Source organism: Pan paniscus, chromosome 4 (assembly GCF_029289425.2).
Source record: "Pan paniscus chromosome 4, NHGRI_mPanPan1-v2.0_pri, whole genome shotgun sequence".
NCBI lineage: Eukaryota > Metazoa > Chordata > Mammalia > Primates > Hominidae > Pan > Pan paniscus.
This window is the reverse complement of record NC_073253.2, coordinates 143,197,933-143,224,996: the sequence shown is the minus strand read 5'-3', so window position 1 is coordinate 143,224,996 and position 27,064 is coordinate 143,197,933. Positions and strand designations below refer to the sequence as shown.

Below are 27,064 nucleotides of genomic sequence, written 5' to 3'. Positions count from 1 at the left end.
TAAAATGAATCACACCCTTGAGGCTTCCTCAGAATTATAGGAACAAAACTGAACTATATCTGAGCTACTTGGCCAGCTAGTGCTACTGCTACTGCTCTTCAGGTTTGGCTGGTCTCCTTGACCCAATGGGGCTAGGTGCAGATGACCCTTTTGAACTCAGGAAGTCAGATTTAGGTGTCCCATTGACTCCTTGAAGTATAAGAGTTTACTTCTGATCCACCCAAAAGACAACCTCAACTACAGCCGACTACAAATGCCCCAAAGTCTACCTGCCTCACCTGAGCCTATTTGATCCCTTGAGTTTTGAAAGCTAGATACTGTCAACCTTATTTCTCTTCTCTTATTCAGGGCCAGAATGCAATCTCTATTCCTCAAGTAATCCTCATTTGAGATTGGAGACTGGATTGTATTATCACAATACTAACAGAGGCTGCCCTCATTCAGGCCCTAAGCCAGGAGATCAAGAGCAAGCAAGATCCAAACTCAAAGGAGCTGTTGAAGGAACACTAAATCTCTGCTTTCCCAGGCCCACCCTCATGATGGATGGAGGCCAGGTTATTTGATCCAATTATCTGTGTGTCTCCATGTTCTCATCTGAAAAATAGGTATAATAAAAATAATGCTTAACTCATTTAAAAGATTCCATTAAAAAGCTTTTAACACATAGGTACCAAGTCCATAAATGTTAACTCCTATTATTCTAATGGCATGATGATGATGATGATGATGATGAAGGAGAAGAAGAACAAGAACAAGGACAAAAAGAGTAGGAGAAGGAGGAGGAGGAAGAAGAGGAAGATTATGAAGAGGGGCTAGCCAATTCCTAGTCAGTCAGAAATTTAGCCAGACTGTAAATTCCAGGCTGTCAGTTTTTACTCATTATTTGTTTTCTCTTCAGCTTCCAGTGCAGTGAATGGCACATAGTTGGCACTGCAGAAATACCAATAAATAAATGGATAAATAGGTCTTGCAATTACCTTTCAGCTGCCCAGAATTTGGGGAGCAGTAATCCTTCCCATTCATGGGGAAAGAGCCTTCCATTACTGAGAGGAACATCCAGATCCTTTAGCCACCTTTAGAACCAGTAACTAGGTGCACTCTTTGTCAAGTAGCTGCCACTTTTCCTTGATCTTTATATGACACTACGCAGAACTAAGATTTAAATTGACTACTTGTGGAGAACACTGTCTGAAGTCAATCTCTTGGTTTGAACAAAACCAGCTAGCGTTGTTAGATCTAGAAATGTAAAGTGCAGACACATCCTGCCAGACACTTGTTGGCAGGGGAAGGATTAAATAAATTGCTATGATCCAAGAAGCCACTCCCTGTTAACAACCATCAGAGAAGCCCCACAGCTTCTTGGTACAGGGTGAGCCTCATTAAACTCCATGAAGCAATAGTCACAGATTCAGGCAATCAAAATCTTAGGTTTTTACAACAGAGTGCAAGGAAGGGATTGTACATGGGTGGAGAAAGCTGTTTCCAAAACTGCCGTCCTAGGCCACCGCCTTCTTCCCTAGTTCTCATCTCTTCTCATCTATCTCAGAATAAGATGAGAATTTTAACAACACAGACTGGTCTCATTGTCCCCAGACTGGAAATCTCAGAAACTGTGTTTCTATTCCCTCATTCCCAGAGAACAAGCAATATCACCTCTTTAGACGCCCTAGTTGCCTAATTTTCCATGTTGATTGTTTGTACTATGGAAACAGATTTTTATAGCTGCAATTATCCTTAAGAATAAATCTGGCCCATTGATTTTCATTCCCTACTCTGTTGAGCTAGTTGATAAAAATCTCCTAGACAGCTCATTAAAAATTCAAATTTCTAAGCCCAAAACCCAGATTTTATGAATTAATAGTGTTACGATAAAGCCCAGATATCTCTTTCTTTCCTTTCTTTCTTCTTTTCTTTGCTCTTTCTTTTTAAAGTTATCTTCCCAAAAGACTCTGATGCTCTTCTGCCAGGGTTGGAAGTCACAAATTCTCCAAATTCTCCTAATCTTCAGTCTAACACTTGAATCTTCTCTATAATATTTACAGCAAACGACCATCAAATCCATGTTTGAGAACTACTAGTGATAGAAGACTTAATTTATAGAACAAAATCGTCTCTTCAGATAGTTATCTAATTCAGTATAATTTTAGCCTTTTGTTCTAACTTTAATCTCCTTGGGACCTTGAAAAGTAAACATAATCCCTCTTTCACATTCCAAGTTTCTTCATTTGACACGGCTCTTTGTATGAGGATCAAAGGATTATGTGTAGTTCAGCCTTTTCCAAATTATGTTTCAGAGGACCATGTTTTAAGATGTGTTCCATAAAAAGGGCAATCAGTTGGCAAATAAGTGTGCTGCTTGCCAAGAACATAGGCTACATTCAGTGGTAGCAAGTCCATGTTGTACAAGCAAAAACAAGATGGTAGTCACTCTCACACATGCATTAGAAGGGATTTTCACATTGGATGAAAGAATTGACTATATAACTAAATTATGCTCTCTGCTCCCTTCATACTGATATTTTTATTAAACGAATCTCATAATTTCTTCTCATTCATATGATGTACTCCCATTTGAAACCTCATAGAAAAGCAGGGAAAAGTGACCATCCTACATTTAACCCAACCCTAGTCATCAAGGGTCAGCCCTAGGTCACACCCAATCAGGAGGTTTTGCCAATTAGTCATTAACTTGAGGGAAGGGCTGGGTCTGTCTACTCCCAATATAATTCACTTATTTCTCATCAGTGGCAATAGAAGAAAGATTTCACCCTTCTCTTAGTAAAGGCTCAGCAAATTTCAGACGAAAGAGAATCAGAAGTCAAAGAGGTCCACACCTACCCTTTTACAGACACTTGGGAATCTGACCTAATTTTGTTTTATACATTGTATAAGCCTTTTGGTAGCCTTAATGAAATAGTTTCAAATTTTACACATATATATCAACCGGCTATATCAACCATTTCTAATCTCACATAAATATTCCAGTCCTATCACAACTGTTACATATTTTACATAGTTGTAATCACAGTACATATATAATTTTGTGTTCTGTATTTCATATATATTGCATATATCTTTTATATTCTTATGTTATTCATATTTATAATAAAATATATATCCAGAGGGCTTACCGTATGATCCTTAATATTTCTACAACTTTGTAATTTAAGGTTACTGTAAATTTATGATACAGTGTGAAAATAAACTCTTATACATAAATGTTTTTTGTTGTTGTCCTCAATCGTGTTCTTAGTGTGGAATTTTGTGAGTCGGATTGACACAAAAGGCATATTTTTGCAACAATTTAGAGAAAATTCATATTTTATAATGCTGTACTAATTTATAATGATACCAACGGATGTTAGAATTAGAATCAGATAGTATATTATTCCACCCATTTCATTATAAATGTACCAATATTATATAGTATATTTTTCTTCTATATTTGTCAATATATATATTGCTTTTACAAAACTTTTAGAAAGAATGTGTCAAAAATTTTTTTTCAAACAACACAAAAGTTATCCATACAGGAAAAAAAATCCTTAAATAAGTCTTTAAAATATTTCTTCAAAGAACATAGAAATTTGTATAATATAAATTAGACCTTGTGGCAGGAGGAATTCTAAGATGGCCCCCATATTCTCTATTGCAAGTGCCCTGTATAGTCCCCTCCCCTTGAGTGTGGCAGATCCTATAAATATAAGAGCATACTCCACCAAGATGAGGTTATGTTATATGGCAGAGGTAATGTAATTTTGCAGGTATAAAGTCCTTCATGTATTGAAAAAGTTAATTGAAAGGAAGATTACCCTGGTATGTAATCTAATCAGGTGAGTCTTAGAAAGAGGGTCTAGAGTTCAGAGACAGAAGAGCCAGAAAGTTTCGGGGCAATAGCAGACACACTGCTGCAGATCATGAAGAAGCATACAGCCATGTTTTGAAGAGGGTCACCTCCCAGGAAATACCAGGTAATCTCCAGGAGCTGAAGGCCTCAGTTAAACAGTTGCAAAAAAGTAAATTTTCTCAACAACCGGTGATCTTGTAGAAGACCCAGAGCCTCAGATGAGATTTTAGTATCAACTGCTGTCTTGGCTTCAGCCTGGTAAAACCATAAATTTGGTATCAAGATAACCCGTCCTGGACTCCTGACCCATAGGAACTGAGTGAAATAACATATTTGTGTTGCTTTAAGGCTGTCTTGTTTGGTGACAATTTGTTTTGCAGTAATAGAAAACTAATACAGACCTAACACAAAATATTAATAATAAAAAAATCTGATGATGACCAAAGAAACCAACATTAAAGAAAAAAATAGAATAAAACATTAACTGCAAACATAAAGAGTTGAAGCTAATAACCATTCCAAAGTAATGTAATGCTTTGAAGAAATTTTAAGTCATGACAACTAAAAAATAAAGAGTCAAAGACAGAGCCTCATTCTTCAAATTAAACAAAACAACACAAAAAAGTAAAAAACAAAAAAGTTGTCTTTAAAACCATTAAGAATGGTTTTTAATAATAACTTTTTATGAATACAAATTAAAAATACATTGTAGATAAGTATAGATAGATAACTTTATGGCTAATAATGCTTGAAATTATATAAGAAAATAACTAATGTTATAGCAGAGAGACTCTTTCTCTTTGTAAATAATTTTGAATATAAAATCAAATAGAACATAGTCCATGCACTAATAAACAAAACAAACAATAAATACATGTGAGTAAATTTAAAGATATACAAAAAGATCAGAAATCAAATTATGAAAATTATTCAATAAATATAAATGGTGTAAATTTTCATAATCAAAAGCAAGAAGTTTCTGACTCTATCTTAAAAGAAATTTAGCAACACACCTTTTAAAAGACATTTTTAAAACAAATTGGCTAGGTGTGGTGACTCACATCTGTAATCCTAGCACTTTGGGAGGTAGAGGCAGATGAATTACCTGGGCTCAGGAGTTTGAGACCAGCCTGGCCAACATGGCAAAACCCCATCTCTACTAAAAATACAAAAAAATTAGCCAGGCATGGTGGCACTCATCTACAGTCCCAGTTCCTCGGGAGGCTGAGGCACAAGAATCACTTGAACCCAGGAGGCAGAGGTTGCAGTGAGTCAAGATCATGCCACTTCACCCAGCCTAGGTGACAGAGCAAGACTCTGTCTAAAAAAAGAAAAAAGTTAATTAATCTAAAAGGCTAAAGATAGTTTAAATAAAAAAAACAGAGCTGCCAATGTCAACCTCAAAGAAGAAATTAAGCAAAAAATATTAAGCAAGTTTCAGAGGCTTACTTTATAATAATTAAAGTTATAATTAAAAGATACAAAACCGTTATGAAACAAAGAAATGTGTAAAGCAAAACACATTATATATATTAAAAGAATGGTCAGAAACAATATACGTTTTATATTAACACAACAAAATGAATCTATTGCAGATGAAACGGAAGTTTCTGACAAAAGCAGAATAAAAATATTCAGAATAATTAAAGATTAAATTTTATATACCAGAATTTATAGAATCTAGTAAAATTACTTAGAGCAAGAAATAAAACTATTCCAAAAGAAAGTAAAGAGAAGAAAATCCATTATCTAAAAGTTGTTATATCCAATTTAGAAATTATGTGCACATTTATATTAATCAAGTCCAGTTTATTACTAATATAAACCAAATCAAGAAATCAAGAAAAAAGCAGTAGCATAAACTTTATGTTATTTTTGTGAGATTATAATTATAAAATGGTCATTTAAAAGAGTATGGGTTTTTGAAACATGGATGACTTTATGTCAAAAAACCAAAATATTAAAAATATAATGCAAGAAAAAAGTTGAATTACTCCTCTCTAAAAATAATAATCATAAATATACTAAATATAATGTAAATTAATCTAGGTGATTATCTTTTATCTTTTTAATATTTTATGATAAGAGTAACAGCCCTATTTAGAATGTATGTTTTTTTCATGCAACAAAAGAATATCCATTATCCTTTCATGTGTGTACACACACATACATGAATATATATACCTATATTCATGTATTTTTTTATGTGTCTATGTATATATGTACATATATATATTCTTGGTACTAGTGGAAGAAGTAAGGATACTCCAACATTCTCAATGTATTACTAATAAGGATCCTCACTTCTTCCATAAAGTGTATTTTGGTAGTGGGTCATACAGACTTCTGTAGGTTAAAATATGCCTTATGTGGTCTATAATTAAAAGCTTTCTTTATTTATTCTTTGTGTAAAAGTCTATCTCTGCATCACATATCTATGGCTGAAGGATAGGCCAGACAATGGCTTCATGTTTGCATTCATTTTTTTTCTAAATTATCCCTAGAGAGTAGTACCATAAAGATCATATACTTAGGCATAAGACAGACCCAAGTTGCTAAACTTCTCTCAGCTCAGTTTTCACAGTTGTAAAATAAGATTAAACATACCATTTTGTTTGTTTTGCCTCGACACTTAGAAGAAATAAGGACCACATCTGGATTAGTAACTGGGAAATAAGAGGAAATAAACAATTGGCAGACTCCTTTCTACTTCTCAAAGCCTAAATCGGAGGTTTTAAACTTATATGCCACTGTTACAGAAAATTAAAAGATAGATAGTGACTACAGGATTTTGGTTAAGTCAGATTTACCTTAACTATTTTCATTACTAATGAAATTATTATTTTATTTTTTCCTTATTTGGAATTGTTTTAAGAGGGGTAATTCTCTCTCTCTCTCTCTCTCTGTCACACACACACACAATTCACTCCTCACCATTTAAAGAATAGCACATTTATGCTTAGCTAATAGCTGATGTGGGGAGCTTACCTTGCAGCTGATAGCCAATGTGATATATAAGGGAAAGGCTAAAAAATTAGTTAAGTGCCCTGGTTCTGAACTGCCTGCGCTTGACTCTTAGAACATCTACTTACCAACTCTGTGAAGTCAGGCAAACTCTGCACCATATATAAAATACAAAATGGAATAGTAGCTACTCACAGAGATGTTATAAGTATTACATGAATTAATATATATAAGAACTTAGATTAGAGGGTGACATATAGTTCATGTTCAATACATTTTAGCTATGATTATTGCATAAGTTGTCTTTGAATGTATGTAGTGGCTCATGCCAGTAATCCAGCACTTTGGGAGGCCAAGATGGAAGGATCACTTTAGGCCAGGAGTTTGAGACCAAACTGATCAACATACTGAGAACCCCATCTCTAAAAATAAATAAATAAATACATAAAAGTGAAACAATGAATGAACACTTTATTGAATGTTCAATAAAAATGTCCATAGTTAAATATAGGCCACATATGTCAGGCTTCACCAGGATGTAACAACAAAGCGAGGTTATAGTTCCTTCTTACAAACAAATTATAAAGGGACTAATGATTCTCTGGTCAAAAATCAGCCAGGTATTTCTGAGATTTCCCCCACTACTGCTATTTATATAGTTAGGAAATGGATCTTGTGGTTCTTCACCCTCAACATTTTATCAAGCCAAAGTCTCTATTTCCAATGACCCAGGGAAATCATCCCTTGCTTGGACACAGTTATTGTCCAAAGATCACCACTGCCATTCTTTTCTGGCATCAGCTGGAGAAGGTGAATTCCTTAAACTGGCTTGTCTTTCCTACTCAAAACATCCTTGAACAAAGGCTTTTCTTTTTGACTAGAATTTACTGAAGCTTTGTGGATAATGAAAGGAAGGTGCACTAAATACTGAGAATAACTTTAAAAGGCTCTTTGCATGGCAGATTCTGCTTAATCTGAGGGTCATCTACAGTGCCATCTCCTCAGACAGACCTTCCAGATCATCTTCCCATAACAAATCTTTCTGTTGTAATTTTCTCCTCCTCCTCCTTTTCCTTCTCCTTTTTATTCCTTACCATAACCTGAAATTACCTTATATATTTCTTTACTTGCTTATTTGTATTCTTGTTTTAGAAAGGGAATTCTTCTCATTTTTTAAGGTTTCTCTGGGGTCTCCATGGCTAAGAGATGGTCTATTCAGTTAGTTGGGGAGCCTAGAATTTTATTTTTATTTCTCAAACCAAAGGCATTTCTGCTAGACAGACATCTGGCAAAATTTGAGGAAGGCAAGAGAAAAATCAACAAGAAAACCAACTTAGAGAGAGTAAATGCAAACTTCATAATAAAAAGTGGGAAATAATTACAGATGCGAAAGTTGATTATATGAATTGAGTCATTCTTGTCAAACCTAACTGTGAAAGCTAAAGCAGCTCCATATTGGGTGCTGAGCCAATATAATGGTCAGTCATATTACTATGTTGTTTCATTTTAACAGGAATTTTAAAAAGTTTATTATAACCTATAATACACTATACTGTAATCTCAATGAAGACAGACCAGTCTGCCATGTTTTCTATTGAATCTGCGTCACCTACAATTCCTGACATCTTGTAATATTTATCTTCAATAAATATTGATACAATGGACAAGCAAATTCCGAAGGCCCACTTTTCCGTTTAGTGTAACTTTATTCATCAGCCCTTAAACATCTCTGTATTAGGCAGAATAATGGCCCATCAAAGATGTCCATGGCTTCATCCCTGGAACCTAGGAATATGTTAGGTTACATAGCAAAGAGAATTAAGGTTGAGAATGAAATTAAGTTTGTTAGTTAGCTGACCTTTAAAAAGGAAGATTATCCTGGATTAACCAGATGGGCCCAGGGTAAACACAGGGGTTCCTAAAAGTGGAAGAGGGAGGCAGAATAGAGAGAGCCAAAGAAGGACAAATGTAAAAAACTTATTTTAATGTTACTGCCTTTGAAGCTGGAGAAAGGGGCCATGAGTCAAGGAAAGTGGATCACTTCTAGAATGTGGAAACAGATTCTCCCCCCAGAGGCTCCAGAAAAGAAGGTACCCTGCTGATATCTTAATCTTAGCCCTTTGAGAGATCTGTGTTGAACTTCTGATCTACAGAGCTATAATAGTTTTGTATTGTTTAAATCACTGATTTTATGGTAATTTGTTACAGCAGCAATACAAAATTATTAAAAATTTTTAAAAAGAAAGGGAGTTCTTGTTCATTTCCAAGTCTTCAGAGCTTGGAATAGGGTATGCCTCATAGTAGAAAAACAATATACATATGTCATAAGAAAGAGTGACAAAATCAATTCATTCATTAATTAATGCACAGACCAGGTCTACCTTAGAATGCAGCTAATTTTTGTTCATCTTTCAGCTATCAACTTGCACATGACTTCTGGAAGCAAGGTCCTCCCTGACCCTCTAGACAACGAAAGCTCTCCCTGTAAGATGATTCCCCTGCACTCTTTGTTTACTTTAAGTCATTCGTTTAATTATTTGTCTCCCCTGCTTATGGCAGGACATGAGTTGTTTGTTTCATCCCACATTCTGCCCCCAACTCCTAGAAGGGTGCAGGCCATATGATTGGTACTTAATAAAATTTAATCCCATAAAAGAGTTATTAAAATACAGTTGTGCACCATATAATAACTTTTGGTCAGTGATGACAGTGGTCCTATAAGCTTAAAACGGAACTGAAAAATTCCTATCACTGGTGATATCTTGATGATCCTGACCCCGTGTAGGACTAGGCTAATGTGTGTGTTTATATCTTAGTTTTTAATAAAGTTTAAGAATTTTTAAAAGTTTCATTTAAAAATAGAAAAAAAGCTTTTAAAATAATGATATAAAGAAAGAAATTATTTTTTACAGTTGTACAATGTGTTTGTGTTTTAAGCTAAGCATTATTACAAGAGTCAAAAAGTTTAAAAATTTTTTAAATTTACAAAAAAAAGTTACAGTAAACTAAGGTTAACTTATTATTGAAGAAAAAATATTTTTATAAACAGTGTAGCCAAAGTGTACAGCATCTGTAAAGTCTACAATAGCATACAATAATGTCCTAGGCCTTCATATTCCCTCACCATTCATTCACTGACTCACTGAGAGCAACATCCCGTCTTGCAAGCTCTACTCATGGTAGATGTCCTATATAGGTGTACCACTCTTCATCTTTTATATAATATTTTTACTGTACTTTTTCTATGGTTACAGGCACAAATACTTACCACTGTGTTACAGTTGCCTACAGTATTTAAGATAGCAACATGCTGTACAGGTTTGTAGCCTAGGAGCAATAGGCTATACCATACAGCCTAGGTGTTTTAGTAGGCTGTGCCATCCAGGTTTGTGTAAGTGCACAAGCATGATATCGTTCAACGACACATTTCTCAGAATGCATCTCCATTGTTAAGTGAAGCATTACTGTAGTATTCAAAGTGATGATGATATTAACTCATTTCCGGCTTAGGAAAATAAACTGCAGCTCACTGCCAGCGCTCACTTAATTTTACATAAACACGCTCTTTGAAGCTGAAGAAAATCTGACTGATTTTCAACATGAAAATAAAATATAAAAACTGTTCTTGGAGTTATTTCTAAACAGAACTTGTCTCTAATCCTAATGTAACATCATATGCATTTGTGTTACATTAGGATTAGAGACAAGAGTATTCTCGGGGCAAATGAGAAATCTTAATTAATGGAAAACGCAAAATTGAAATTTTTGTGAAGAAATCATTCTAAAACAAAGTTGACCTGTCCAAGAGACCACACATTATTTTTTTCTTGACTCCTTATATCTCTCACTCTTGAGTCAGTTTGTTCCCATCATTACTAAACATTACAAATTATTTCACTGCACTTATAAGAATCTTTCAAAATAACACTCAGCAATAAATGCATCATTTTAACCAGTAGAGTACTAATGCCTTCCATTAACAAATCTAATGACTAAGAAAATAGTTTCCCCATGTGTACTTTCACATTATTCTGTAAGGGAGAAAAATTATAATAGTCAGTGCTTCTATTGTTTCATCTGGTGTCATCAGGAGAAAGCTGCATTCAAAGTGACTTGTCTAACCAAGTCAACCTGCCTAGGGCTTCTCAGCCTTCAGGAATGTGAGGATAATAGCACATTCCCACCTAACTTTTCATGGCCAAAGTGGGTGAAGCAGCCATTCAGCTGTTTTGGTACTTAAGCTTTAAATTCTAGTTTCTATATATGTTCACACGACAGAAAACAGCACCATTTAATTAAATAAATAAATATCACAATTTTGAAGTAATTAACTGTAACTGTGGAAAAATCACTCAATTTAGAAGCAGACTTTGCTTTTGGTTTGAAGAAAACTGCCATAGTAAGACCTGTCATAATACGCAACTCTAGTTGGCACCATCCTTATCACAGTCCATGTGCATGGTGTCCCCTGTAAGCATGGAGCACCATAGCCCCGTGTGCCAGAGTCAGGATTAAAATCAAGCTCTTGAACCTAATGCTCTACCACTTGCTTAACTGGGAAGTACAGCACAGATGCAAAAATATTAACTAGTATTTTCATAAACAATTATAAATATCAAAATAACTAATTTTATTTTGAATTTCTTGCTTAGGATACAGTATGCTAACTAAATATAATTTAAAAGAAAAGTCTGGTGATTAAGTTTACCAGAAACACTAAATCAAAAGAAAGACTATTTAGTCAGGCTTGGAAGAATCACCAGAATAACCCAAATGAGGAAGAGTGTAGAAGGCTGGCTGAGTTTAAATGGGCACAGTGGTACTAGTGCCTTACTTTTTAACATCATATCACGAAGCACATTTATGTTCTGTGGGTTTACAGTACAACAGATACAGAAGCAGCAATATCACATGTGCTTTTTACAAAGAAATGCAGGTTCAACTTTTATCTTTAAAAGGATATATATCCTAAAAGAATCCCTTCACTGTTATGTCTTCTGAGTAAAGCTTCTATAGTCCAAGTTTCATGAAATTGATGTGTAACTTAAAACACCTTGGCCGGGTGTGGTGGCTCACACCTGTAGTCCCAGCACTTTGGAAGGCCGAGGAGGGCTAATCATGAGGTCAGGAGTTCGAGACCAGCCTGACCAACATGGTGAAACACCGTCTCTCCTAAAAATACAAAAATTAGCTAGGCGTGGCAGCCCATGCCTGTAATCCCAGCTACTCAGGAGGCTGAGGCAGGAGAATCTCTTGAACCTGGGAGGCAGAGGTTGCAGTGAGCTGAGATCATACTATTTGGGTGACAGAGTGAGACTCTGTCTCAAAAAAAAAAAAAAAACCTTAATGTGAACTTCAAATCTTCTCTTTTTTGTTTCCTTAAAAATAATTCAGATCATCTTAATAATAATAATACCTACTTAGAGTTATTGAGGGCGTACAATGTGCCAGGCCCTGTGTTACATTGATTACCTAATCTAATCCTCCCAGATACTTTAAGAGTTAACTAAATTATGATTCCATTTTACAGATGTAGAAACTGAGGCACAAAGACATTATTTATCTTACCGCATGTCACACAAGCTAGTTAAGAAATAAAGCTGGATTGAAACAAGGAGGTCCACACTCTAATGCCAATGTTCTTAAATGAATTAATATTTTAATAAAAGATTAATTACAGAATCATTCCTAAGAACCGACCCCTCCAAACTAAGCTACTTAATAGTCTTTGGAAACAGGCTATACTTGAGCCTTTGAGTTCTCTCCACATCACTGTCTCTTTCTAAAATTTGATTTTCGTGAATTACTTATTAGAATACTTCTGTAATTCAAATTCTAGCTCTGGGTCACCTTTCCTTATGAAACTCAGAAGTATTATTCTCGACCTTTTTTCTTCAGTTTCTTATTGCATGCCACCTTGGGTTGTAGTTATTTCGGGACAGACATCATAGCCCTCTCTGTTTCTTCCAATGCCAAGAACTGTCATTATTCTAAGTAGTCATTTTATAATTATTTGTGGAGCAAAGAAAATAGAACATAGAACAGAAACAGAAAAGCAGTTGGGCAACAATTTATTTAGTTAATCAAACTATAAATATTTCCAAGGTTTTAAAAGGAAGGTACACCAGCCCCATAATTACTAGAAGAGGCATGACTGTTCTAACAGCCTTGACTCAACCGTCCAGAATTCTCCCTTCCCTTGGAGAATTCTCCCTTTGTTATCTGCTGCCATTTCTGTGCTCAAAACCAGGTGGACTCTGCTTCTTCCTCCATTTAAAATTGTGTCTCTCTTTGGACCAAAATCCTTTTTCTTATGATGTTAGTGTGAAAAAACATCAGAATTATATTTTCAAAACGAATATTAGTCTATGCCAAATAGTGCAATAAGATAATAACTTTAAGAAATAAAACTAAACAGGTTTCCAAAGGAGAAATTTCTGGTTCTTAGCTATTAAAAATAGAAAACTATGATAAAACAAAAATATTTGCCACTTTATATACATTACCTCATCCCAGTGAGAATGATATTATTTTTATTTCCATTTTGTATTTTACAGAGAATTTAAGTAACTTGCTGAACTACACATGGTTAGTGGTAGAACTGGAATGTGAATGCATATTATCCTGTTTTTAAAGTCACTTCTATTAATTATATGTCTTAGAGTCTCCCAACTTCTTCCCAAGGACAGTCCCAACCATGCTTATGAGTCATTTTCCGTCGGCCCCTCTCCATGGGCGCAGTGCCATTACCTCCCTTGCTCATTTCTCTATCTTGCTTCATTACTTGAGTGATTTCAGAAGAGATTACAGAAAACTTTTTTTACTCCTTTGTTTTGCTCATTCAAAATTCCCAAAACAGAACACTTGAACATTGCTGGTGGAAATGTAAATCAGTACAATCTCTATGGAAAACAGTGTGGAGATTTTTCAAAGAACTGCCATTCAATCCAGCAATCCCACTACCAGGTATCTACCCAAAGGAAAAGAAGTCACCATATCAAAGACACCTGCATGTGTATTTTTAGCACAGCACAATTCACAATTGCAAAGATATGGAATCCACCTAAGTGCCCATCAACTGATGAGTGGATACAGAAAATGTGATATACCTATACCATGGAATACTATTCAGTCACAAAAAAAAGAACGAAGTAATGTCTTTTGTAGGAATTTGGATGGAACTGGAGGCCATTATTCTAAGTGAAGTAACTCTGGAATGGAAAACCAAATACTGCATGTTCTCACTTGTAAGTGGGAGCTAAGCTAAGCATATGAAAAGACATACAGAGTGGTATCATGGACATTAGAGACTCAGATGGGACAGGCTGGGAGAGGGGGTCTGGGATTAAAACCTACTGGTTATAATGGGCATTATTTGGGTGATGGGTGCACTAAGAGCCCAGATTTCACCACTGGAACAGTTCATCCATGTAACCAAAAACCATTTGTACCCCTAAAGCTTAGAATGTTTTAAAAAATTACATTCCTAGAACCCATTGGCCTGTTCCATTTCTGAAAGAAGTCAGGAAGAAAAGGAATAATCAAATTCTGGCACTTCCTCCACAAAGCAAGAGAGGCAGACTCAAGAAAGGATGTTTCTTTCTCATACAAGTGAGCATCTCTTTGTACCATTCCAGGGACTGTCACTCAGGCAAGAGTCTCCATCTACCCACACATATGCATGGAGTGGGTTTTATTATTAGTAATAATGACAAAAACTAGCATTTATTGGGGTCTCCTTTTTCTCAGTACTTGCAAAATGTTTAATATTCTTTACCTTATTACTTTTTCACATCCACACTGTTAAATAGATATTGCTATCACCAGTTTGCAGATTATCATACAAATTAAGCAATTTTGTCTAAACTCACCAACCCTGAAAACTGATGTTTGAACACTGGTCTTTCTGTCTGCAAAGCCCTGGTTGCGAACCTGCTTCCCATATTGCATCTGATCCCACCCCATCAAAATTTTATTATTCAAAATTTGAATATAACACTGATATAATGCAAATATGTACACACATGCATGCACATAAAATCATCCTATTTATACATTATGTAATTTGATACCTACAGGTATTTTCTTACAGTGTCTTTCAAGTTTCACTTAGCAATGTTGCGACCAAGCAAGCTGTATGAATTCCACAAATAGTATTGATAAGAAGATGCAATTCAGTGGAAGCTTTATTATTATAACTAAAGTGTTCATGGCTTTTTATAGTTTATAAACACTGTCATCTAGTTCTCATTTGATGCTTGTATCAACCATGAATGTGAAATTATCACATTTTGCAGAAAAGATACAGCTTCTAATAATCAGAAAACAATCTGAAGTTAGAAGCTAGCAAAACAAAGACAGGGGAATTGAATCTTGGCTCAAACTTCAAAGTTGGGGATCTACATCACTTCCCACTGCCTCTTTTTATGTATTTCATGGATTCTTCCCTTATCCTAAATTATTCTCAGTGTGGTTGCTGATCGTGGTCATCTATGAAGCTGAACATTTCCCCAGATAGAAATCTCCAACCAATTCTATTACTAGAATGATTTTACCGGGATATAGTCCTTAATTTTTTTCCTAAGTCTTTCACTTCTCAGTGAAATGCCTAGATACAGCCCAAGGTGAAATGGAGTGAATAGCTCAGTGCCATCTATTGCTGAGTCAGCTGATGCACGGTCTATGGGTCTGCATGACTGAAGGCAGTTGATTCCCAAAGGCAGACCTCTTCATCTCCTCAGCAGCCCCAGGGCTGAGTCCAACGAACCAGCACATTGTCTGGGATGGCCTTTAGAGTGCAGAAATCTTGTTTGCCACCTTTGTTTTCAAAGTGGAAGAGACAGAAGGATAGGAAGCTTTTTCCATCTGAAACCCTGCATCAACAGTCTTTTGCCTGCATGTTTTCTGATTACATACACTCATATGAATGAGACATTGGGCAATGATTTCAAGACATAACTTCTTGTGAATTAATGTTAACTCCTGTTACATTATTTAGCATTAGTGTTAAATAACTACCCAGAAACAACTGCAATCCCAATCCAGTTAAGCGAAGCCATATCTGAGACATATACACCATTCTATACTATAGCACTACCAAGAGTGGTGAATAAGCTAGATAAGAACAAGATAAAAGCCTATTCTTTATGTCTCATAGACAAAACCACCATCACAGCCTACCTTCAGTACTGTATTAGCCTCCAGGGTATTCTCTGTGCACATATTTGACCCCTACAATCTAATCTCCAAAGACCAGCCATGGGTTATCTGAAAGCATAAATCATATCGTCACTCCCCTTCTTAGCAATACCCAATGGCTTCCCATTACTCAGAATAAAATCCAAACTCCTTACAAAGCCTGGTTGCTTAGATTTTATTCAGAGAATGTCTTAGATAAATACTTGGAAAATTCAAGATCATAAGTCCATGAACAGACAGCAGAGGAAGATATTCCTGTAAAATACTTTGATTTGGGGGAAGACCTGAGAACAGCAAGAAAAGGAGATGTTCACAGTGAAAAAGGAAAGCTGGGAGATAGTCACCCAAAGAAAATAATATGTTCCTTATGGAGATCTGAAGAAAAGCAGTCAAAGTCTAGGCTGTGATTAGGTTTTTATCAGAAAGCAGGATTATTTAGCTCAAAAGCAAGCATGGAGCTTTATTCGGTTTATTTTTAAAAATATTTTAAAGGATTATTAGGATTATGGCATCTTCAAAGATGAAGAAAATTAAGAATAAGCTACTCCAAGATCCTTAATTCATATACATGGAAAGTAATTTCCAAACAGGAGTGAGTGTTTGGAAATTACTCTGTGCACAGAGTAATTGCTCCAGTTGTGCAATCAGTGGGTGGTATTTATACAAAGAGGACTGAGTTGCCTGGGATCTCTCATGAGGTGGTGTCAAAGCCAGGACCAGAACTCAGGGATCCACACTCAGACTCAATGCTTTCAAACAATATGTTATGAGGAGCTAATTAATTTTTTTTCCTTTTTTCTTTTGTTTGTTTTCTATTCATCACAATTTAATGCTTTAAATTAAATGAAAATATATTCACATATGTTAAATACAAGTCTACATTTTACCACTGTTAGATTTAAGACATAAAGATACTTTATGTCTTATGCTTATTCTCAATTCTGTACTTACTACACTGCAGACCAGTAACAGTTTGTGGATCAGCACCAATCTGTAGGCAGCACTTTGAGTAGCACAGCTTTGCATGTCCTAACCAACCACTCTTGCAGGTTCATGAGATGCTTCTCCATAGCAAGTTGATGCTTAACTTGCATAAGCACTTACAAAGCAGACTGCTGCCATCTCCAAAGGCGGTCCTTTCTTCTTTGGATATAAACCTCACCATGAACTCACTTCCTCTGAGAAGCCCAGAAAAAGAGATACTGACCCTAGAAGTGACTTTAGCCATAGAACAGAAGGCCCCTCATGCTGATATGTTGAGCAACTGAAAAACACTCAGAATGGCCAACCAACAATAATGGCATATATATATATACTTAGTGAGATATCAATAATTTTCTTAGACATTTGTTTTCTGCAAGAAGAATGCATCGAGAACATATTACAACCGCTTTCCAAAATTGCCTTGTGGTATCCTTCTGTCTCTATTGGCACTTCTCAGCCTCTCATGCTTCATGTTTTTTTTCCTCATAAAATATCAGCACCAGCATATTTTATCTTTGCTTGTTTTTCTGTGCCCACCAATAATGGCAATATACATACTATCTATTTTTTATCAGGTACTATCTTAAGTGCTTAACACACATTTATTTATTTAATCTTTAAAACAACCTTGTGATTTAAGTACCATTAATATCCCCACTGCAGAGATAGAGAAACTGGGAGAAAGTGAGTAGGTTCAGTTTTGAACTCAGTGAGATTGAAACACCTGTGAGATATTTATGTGTGGATATTCAGGAGCCTATTGTACACAATCCTGGAACTCAGAAGAGAAACAACATTAGAATTAGATACTAGAATCTTCAGTTGATGGAATAAAACCAGGTGGACTGGAGGAGATTTCTTGGAAGTGTGCACAGAGTAAGAAAGGGACCAGAGCCCTAAAGAGCAGCAAACACATCATGATCTGTCACTGAAGGCTTCACATGAGTATATTTGCTGGATCCTTTGCAGTTGAACTGTTTACTGAGAGTGTCTGTCCCTCTATAAAGAAAAAGGAGCTCAGAGTCCACAATCCCTGGCATGCAAAAAGGGCAAAGAGGAACTGTGTCAGTGATAAGGAAGGGGTGGGGGCTGGAAACTATGCTCAGAAGGAACAATGTGTGTCTGTGGAACAATGGGGAACAAAAACAACAGGGCAAATGCTCCTTTAGTCTACAGAATTCTGAGGGGTTTACATGGGGGGCACTGGATAGACTTGTTCTTTGTGGTTCAAGGAGATGAAACTAGGACATGTGGGTGAAAACTGCAGAGAAGCATATTTCAGCTTGTATGAAGAAGTATTTCCCATAGCCAGGGCTCTCAGTGTGGAACTGGTTGCCTGCCAGTATCCTCCACTGGGAAAAGGCCAGTTTCCACTTGAGAGTGAGACAGGATGTTTCCTCTCTGTACCCATGAGAAACCCTCACAGCCATTCCCACGGTTATGAGGAAGGATGTGAGGACAGAATAGGGATTTTCCTGGTTGGGCAAGAACTATGGGACAACAGCTGTGTGGTTCTCAAACAGCTCTTCTTGACAGTGATGTGGGTGATGAAAAGGCCAAGTCTCGGTGTCACAGCCAACAATAGTGTTCACAGAGCAATGGCTTTTCAGTGCCGACAACCAGTAACTAAGTGTCCTCTCAAAACATAAGAGGAAAACTCTCGTTCCAAGTCCCTTGGAATTCACTAAAAAGCAAGGTTGGAATCTCCAGGTTGGAAGGACCTCAAAGCACTAGCTTGGCTCTTACCTATGTGAGAATCTCCCTTGCAGCATCCCTGATAAATGTCCTCCTGGTCCTGTTTACAAATCTTCAGTGATGAGCTTTCTGCAAGGCAGCTTTCCATGGTTCAAGAGTTCTCACTGTTATCGATGAAAAGTAAAAACAATAGTTCAGATTTATTGCATTCTCACTGTGTGCTGAACACCGGGCACACAGTGCCACAAAATTATTAAACAGCTTTAGTGTTATCCTCATTTGTCAGGAAGTGAGGAAATTAAGTATCACCATGTTAAGAATGTGTTCAAGGTCACACAAAGTGATAGAACTGTCTTTAAAGAATATGATTTTCACAAAATCACTTCATTTGTAACATGTCTGAGAATCACCTTTACTATTTTTTACCTTTTTCTTTAAATTCTCTTTTATTACCAAAAACTTAAATACCTACTTTTAATCATTTCTTATACATCTGAAATCACAAAATCGGTGTAGTTGTGTATTTTTCTCTAAATATGTGTATTAAAACAAGTTCATAAGTAATAAAAAGCTACAAAATGTTCATCCACATGCTAAGTACAAATATCTAAATGCCATTTTTGTATGTACCATATTTTGGTAAACATTACTCTAAGGTATATTTCTTCTCATTTTTACATATTTATTTTTAAACCCAAACCTGATTGATTTTGTGGTAATTTTTCACTGTTGGTGTTAGCTCTGCCTTGTGAGCTTGCCAAGGAAAAGTCTTGGCGATCTTGGAAAAGTCCAAGGCTGGTTATAGAGTGTCTAAGAAGATTGTCTATATCCCCATTAAGAATTCTCCAGGTGTGGCAGGGCATGGTGGCTCACGCCTCTAATCCCAGAACTTTGGGAGGCCGAGGCAGGCTGATCACTGGAGGTCAGAAGTTCGAGACCAGCCTGGACAACATGGTGAAACCCTGTCTCTACTAAAAATACAAAAATTAGCTGGGCGTGGTGGCTCCTGTAATCCCAGCTGCTCAGGAGGCTGAGGCAGGAGAATCGCTTGAACCTGGAAGGTGGAGGCTGCAGTGAGCCAAGATCACGCTGTTGCACTCCAGCCTGGGCAATAAGAGCGAGACTCCGTCTCAAAAAAAAAAAAAATTCTTCAGGTGTGTCATTTTCTGTTCTTTTAACTTCTTCCACAGGGAGGTCTAGGTTCCACTAGACTCCCCTGGGCTGTAACTTTTGCCTGAAATACTCTATTTTGTAAAGTAGCCACAGTTGTTCTATAAGGGCATATACAACCCTAGTTATAGAGCCCAGAATCTTCGCGTCTGTATCCAGAAGCTGCTTCCACGCGCAGGCTCAGCTCCATCTGGGGCTAGGGGCAGAATACACATCCTAATGGAAGGATCATAGTCTCAGCCCAGAAGACAGGAGCCCTTTCCCATTCCTGCCTGTCCTTTAGCTATCACATGAATTATGGGAGTCTGAGTTCACTAAACTAAAATACGAATATAATAATTCTTGTCCTGCCAGCGTCTCAGGATGGTTGTGAGAATAAAAATGAGACGATGGATTGTAGATTTTGTAAACCGTGAAAAGTCATAGACATTAGTCATTGTTGGGGCAGACTTCATGGCCTAAATACACCCTTACTTACCTCCTTGAGTGATCTATAAACCCAGGACACTTTCTAGCTCTTCTATAAAATATGAAGTTGGAGAAGTGGTATGTGGATAAGACTCAATGATACTCACATAATTTATTAGGTGAGGAACTGCTGTGTGTCAGTTGCTATTCCAGGCCTTAAGATACAATGTTGAATGCGGGAGAGAAGCAGAGCTGATATTCAACCAGTAGAAACTAGTGGACGTACTGAGTGCTACAATATTTAAATACTTTCATACTAATAGATGCATGCCATTTCCTTGAGTCTTATAGTTCACACACATTACCTTATCTACTCCAGCCCCTCACTCAGAACTTCCAGACCTCCCCACAAGCCAGCAACTGAAGGGTTAAAGTCCAGACTGCAGCCCCCACCTGCTGCCCTCCACCTGCCCCCACCAGCAGACTCTGTTCCAGGACTTTGCCCACTGTCAATTATGATTGATTAGTGCCATGTTGCACTGGTTGTTAAATAGTTTGAATATCACTCTGGGAGAACAGGTTCCATTCTATTGAGAAGAGATAGTAAACAAGTGAATGAAACAATGCATAATTCAATTGCAGACTATGATAAGAACTATAAAGAAATGAGTCGTGCTGGGGTGGAGAGGCGAAATCTTAGATAGCATGATCAGGAAAGGTCTCCATGAGGAAGTAAGATGTGAGTTGAGACAGGAATGGGAATAAGAAAACTAGAGCCAGCCATGCAATGATCCAAGGGAGGAGCATTGCCACAGAGGGAAGAATAGGAGCAAAAGCCCTTGGGCAGGAATGGGTTTGGCATGTATGAAGAATAGAAAGACAGCCCATGTGATCAGACGATAATGCAGGTTGCCCAAGGTAGGCATGGCTGGAGCATTTGTGTGCTGCAGTCTTTGGTAGCCTGGATTTTATTCCAAGTATGAGGAAAAACCATTAGAATGACTTAAATATGTTAAAATGTGGTTACCATATTTACAAAATACCTTATTCTGAGAAATTCAGGTCTCAGAAGGCACTCTCATATTGTCCCTCTACTGCAATCGAGAAACCTGAGGCTGATTAATCTTCCGCTAGGTATATGTGGCGGATGATAACAAGCCATTCACCAGCCTAGAGGGACCAACCTATAAGGGTCTACAGCTTAGGGACCTTAAGAACAGGAAATTACCAATTGGGAGAAACTTTAATGAGGACAGGCAATCTTTTGGGACACTTTAAAACCAGCCTGGAAACAAGGTAGCCAAGACTTTATCCTTTATCTCATCTGATCTTCACAACAACCAGGTCAAGTGGACCAAGCTGAAGTTATCATTTCCCATAAGTAAGAAGTGTCAGATTCCATAAAGAAAATTAATTTATGTTTAACAGAGCCATGGGCAAAGATTATTTCACCTATTTTGCTGACTGAGAAAGCAATTATGAAAATTTGCCTGATTTTACATGCATTTGTCACAGCTGGACTAGCACTAAAGTATAGATGCCCGGATTCTCGTTGTCTCCGCGGTGTCACTGTATCCTTGTGACATTCAGGGAATGGGGAAATTTTGTAACTTTCATCAAGTCAGCTAAGGAACAACCCAGCCAGCTTCCCACAAACTACTTAGGGCATTCAGCCCACACATGCCAATGAGTATCTTGTCAAGCGCTCTGAGAATTTGCATAGTTAGTGTAGAGAGAGTACATGTATATGCACTCAGCATGGCATACTACACGTCAGTGAATTTTCATTCCAAACCTTAGAGCTGACTGAAAGCTGTCCAGAAAATTATCTGTGAATGGGTGCCAGCTTGCCAAAAATATTTAAACTTTTAAATTACAAACCAAATGGTCATAAAGGGATGAGGGAAAGACAGATTGACCAGGAACAAAGAGATGTCTTTTTGTTCATTTTACCAGAGGCCCCTAAGTAACTGTAGCTCTAACCTGTGAGTATCCCAGAAAATACAAAAGAATAGGACCATGCATTTTCATGGTCCTGATGCAGCATCATCGATTAGAAGAGTTCCACACAAGGACATGGGAGAAGGTTTGCCCCTAGGATAGGATACAATATCAAGGTGGCTTTTCCCACACCTTGGCAATGAGAATTCCCTTAGGAGCCTTTTCCCACTGTGTTATTCCAGCTTCATTCCCATTCAGTTATATCCCTCTTACTTTACCCCATTTCATTCATGCCTTTTACTTACTTTGATTTTTCCTATCCCTCCCATTAGTCTGCAGTGTTTTTGAGGCAGCAATCAAGTCTCCAACTTTCAAAGTACGAAGCATGATATTTTTCATAATAGATGCTCAGCACGTTTTTATTTAACAAAACAGAATATAATAATGGCTACTGTTTATAGAGCAATGTGTGTCATTTGTGATGTTAGGTGCTCTTTGTATTTGATTTGATTTTATCCTTATAACAATTGAATGATGTAGGTGTCTTCATCCTTGTTTTACAGGGGAGGAAACTGAAGCTTTGGGAAATTAAGTAACTTGCCCAAGGTCACATAATTAGTAAGCAGCAGAGTTGGGACTCAATCCATATTTTTTCTGATTTAAACATGGGGTAACTTACACACTAATCTAGGCTGCCTTCCTGTATTGACTATTTTGTTATAAAATTGAAAGAGAAAAGCTGGAAGGGTGAGACATGGTTAGACAAGCAGTCACTTGCCTTCAGGAAGCTGGACGAGTTGAACTGCCAAGCAGAGTCCACATTCTTGATGTGTACCTGGGTATTAGAGGGCAGACAGGTACCTGTGGGAAGAACTCATTTCAGACCTTAAGCTAATTCTCATCCCCTTTTAATATGAGACAAAAAAACTAAAATGAAGCTGTCTTGTGTTCAGGTGTGCTGTGTGCTAATCCTATTCTCCTTGGGAGAAGAGGAGCAGTAGGAGATGATTTCTACAAGTCATTGCCTGGCTTTGCAGACAGATTGCTGAGTCAGAGGGAGTTAGCTGAAATTACAGAAAGGCAAATGGGCAGCTTACCCTAGGATAATGCAGGTCTATTATTCAGCCTTTCCTATGAGTTACAGAGCAGGATGCCATCACAACAGTGAGACTGGAGGTTTAGTGACAGTGGGGAGATATATTGGTAAAGGTGTACTATGCTGGTGCCTATTTGGAAATCCAAGATCCTGAAGTTGCTGAAAAAGTTATTTAAATGAATAAGCTAAAGACAGAACCCAAGGGGTATAGCACAGCAGAATAAGCTCTAATCATGAACTTAGGATATTGTGCCTTTTAATTTCAATGCTGGAACTAATTTTAAAAATCATGTAGATGAATAATGTTTTGAAATGCTAATTAATACGCTTCTGTTTCTCGAATTTGCTTCAACCCTTGTTCCTTTTCTCATTCAGTCAGCTAAGTATTCTTCATCAGTGCCTTAGGGGTGAACTGACAGCAGAAAGCAGAGTCAGTTGTTGGCTTTTGAGTTTAGCAATACAGATATTATGACTCAGCTATGAAAACATGAGATTTTGAGAGAATATGGAATAAGAAAAAATGTTCTGATCTCAAAGACAAAGAATGGAGTCCAAAGCTTGGGAAGAAAGATATAGAAGAAACTTAAAAGTTGGTTGGAGAAAGAATAAGGAAACATAGGCAGATGGACCATGATGACTGTATTGAATCAGCATCCAGGGAATGACCAGAGTCCATCTGACTGTACATCATCTGTAGCTCAGAACCTAGGGACAGCAGGCTTTAGACATGAAGTCTTATGTATTGCCTGCACTGAGGAGCTATGATGAGGTCCCCTCTTTGACAAAAGTCAGCACCTAGCCCACTGGTCATGTATCAGGAGTGACAGCCATTCATAAGCCCACTCTTAAGCATGTTCTGTTGGCATCCACTTACCCTAGAATTGTCAACTCTTTATCAGCATCCTGGGACAACTGTATACCTATGAAATGGACACTTACAAGGGTGGTAGCATATAACAAAAAGTCCTTTACTCATATACATAGGTGGAAAAAAAGGAAATTATCTAGGGGTTTTTCTGTGTATTTAGCAGCCAAAAAAAGTTTCCATTTGCAGTACACAAAGTAATGGCTCCCAAAGATGTGGGAGAAGAAGTCCCTTTTGCCATGTAAGGTAACATATTCTTAGGTTCTGGGCCCTAAGAATAGGTATAGGCAATCAAATTTAGGATACTCAGATAGAAACATTACTTTGGATTATCCTGGAGAGTTCAATATAATCACAAGTGTTTTTATAAAAGGGAGGCAGGAGAGTCAGAGTCAGAGAGGAAGATGTGACAATAGAAGCAGAAGTGACAATAGAAGAAGAATTTGGGGTGACCCAGAGCCATGAACCAAGAAATGTTGGCAGCCTCTAACAGCTGGCAAAGAAAAGGAAACTGATTTTCCCCTGTGACCTCCAGAAGGAAGTAGCTTGTTAATAATATGAAATTTTGAACCCTGTTCTATGTCTACGAAATCACATTATCTCGATTTGGGCCCAGACTTTGTCGTGTAAAACTGTCCAATGTTATTGTGATACTGCCTGCAGCCTGTGCACAGGAGGTTTAAAAAAAAAGTACTAACTCTAAATCGACAAATCACTCACCATGACCATTATCACATTCAGGAATTTGAATGGTCTTTTACCACAAAAACATCAAATTGTCATTCGGTTTCACAAGATCTCATCACATCTTGAAAAAAAATAACAACTTCCACTTACTGAACATATATATTCTAAGACAATCAGTGTGCTGATACGTTCATACTTTATGTCATTTAATCTTACAGTCATTCTATGAAATAATGACTAATGAACATATATATTCTAAGACAATCAGTATGCTGATACTTTCGTGCTTTATGTCATTTAATCTTACAGTCACCCTATAAAATAATGACTAATGTTATAATCTATAATTTTTTAAGTTCTAGAATAATTAACTGCAGCTGGATTAAAAAGGTAAAAATATAGTTTATATACAATCTGGAATGCAATTGAGTGGCATGGAACAGACCTCAAAACCAGTTCTATTAATTCCTGCCAAGACACAGTGAGGCTTCTCTTCCATGTAATCCTTCTGTTGGTGTTCACGAAACATCTCATCGTCTCCAAGGAGCCTTAGAGTATATCTGACAAAAAAAAGTTGTACCACACGGAGCCAGTTCAATAGGGCTGAGCAAAATTTCGGTCCCAAAGACCTCTCACTCCTAGAAGACCATGAGCAGCGCTCTGGTGCTGCTGTCAGTGGGAGGCCTTTACAGGACATTATGAGGAGAGCTAACGTAACTCAATGGCATGGATGATTTGTGACACTGGCCCAAATGTCTAATGTGATCCCATGATCTGCATTCGATAACTTGACTCCCAGCTCACGGTCGATAACATCCTTCTATTGGCAGTTGATGAGTCACAGTACTGATTCCCCTCTGTCTGCCTGGTTCCTCCAGGTATGTTGAGCCCTTGGCATGTTGGACCCCACCAACCTCTTCCCTCAACATTGCCTTTCCTCCATATCTTAACCTTTAGCCCTTGTAATTTTTATCTGGTCTCAAGGGACAGTGCAGCGTATTTTCCAATCTGTTATTTTAGCATATGTTTTATGTTCTACTTTATTCTAGATTTTCTGGCCTTTGACTCTAAAAGTCAAACTTTGGGTATAAGAACGATTTTTCTCAAACTACTCTCCCAGTCTTGGGTTTCAAAATCCTGGCAATATAAGCTAGAGGTGGGAGCATGAGGTACAAGGATGTGTGGAAGAGTAAGAAAGGAACCACATAAACAATATTTCAAAACATGATTACTATTCATAATCCCAGGGCCATACAGGCAATAAGAGATGAAGGCAGGAATCACATCCACATCTCTCTGATGTGGTCTCTCTGATGTGACATCCAGTCCATCATCAGACCTCTCTGACTAGCATGCCCAACTCTAAATCACTGCAAATTCTACTCAAAGGTCCTAGTCTGGGCCTATGGAGCAGCTTTGTTCCTTCTTTCTCAAGATAGTCATTTGGATATTTGAAAAGAACTATTTTGGCACCTGAGCCATCTATAAGCTAAATACCATCTAACTCCTCTACTGTTCTTCCTAGACATAATGTTGTCCATCTTTTCATCTTCCTGGACCTTCTTCTGGAAGTGCACAAGTTTTTGTGTGTCTCTCTTGACTTGTGACTTTCTCAATCAAGCTGCATCATTCCAATTAGGGAGGTCTAAAGTTAACTACAGACACTTTCCCAATATCATTGTTCCTGGCACCACACTTCCAAATTGAAATATGACTGTACCATGCAGAACGTGTATAGACTTCTACTGCATCTTTCTAGGAGATATTTCCAACCTCAGAGAAGGTGCTTGGGATCAATTGAGGATATTCTTCAACCTCTCTCTAGAGCAAAAATGCACTCCTAATGCCATAGCATACCAAGATTTATACAAAGACTAGGAAAAAGGTTCTGCATGTGTTATGTAGTAATTGGTCCAGCAATAGTGAGAATCTGAAATTACCACAAGTGCTCCTTATGTCAGAAGCCCCAGACTGTAAGGCAGCAGAGGATGGGGTGGGCATGTCTGCAAAATGACGGTATACCTACTATGTACCCATTAAAATTAAAAGTTTGAAAAAAAAAAAGTACAGTACAAAGAGCAGGAGCCTGTAGCTGATTCTGCAAAAATTTCACTTTGGGCCCTTGAATAATGATTTTACCTCTTTTGATTTTATTTTTCCCACTTGCAAAACAATAGGATTAGGACAGAGTGAGGTTTTTAAAATACTT

At 37.3% G+C, this 27,064-nt stretch overlaps 1 protein-coding gene across 1 annotated transcript in view; it reads right to left on the bottom strand.

Annotated features, from left to right (window-relative positions):
- Window positions 1-27,064, bottom strand: part of SPINK5 (serine peptidase inhibitor Kazal type 5) — a 191,465-nt gene that overhangs the window by 157,918 nt on the left and 6,483 nt on the right. Inside the window, exon 3 of the mRNA XM_055112771.2 lies at window positions 18,740-18,852. The gene's annotated coding sequence lies outside the window, so the exon portion shown is untranslated. The remainder of the gene's footprint in view (window positions 1-18,739; window positions 18,853-27,064) is intronic.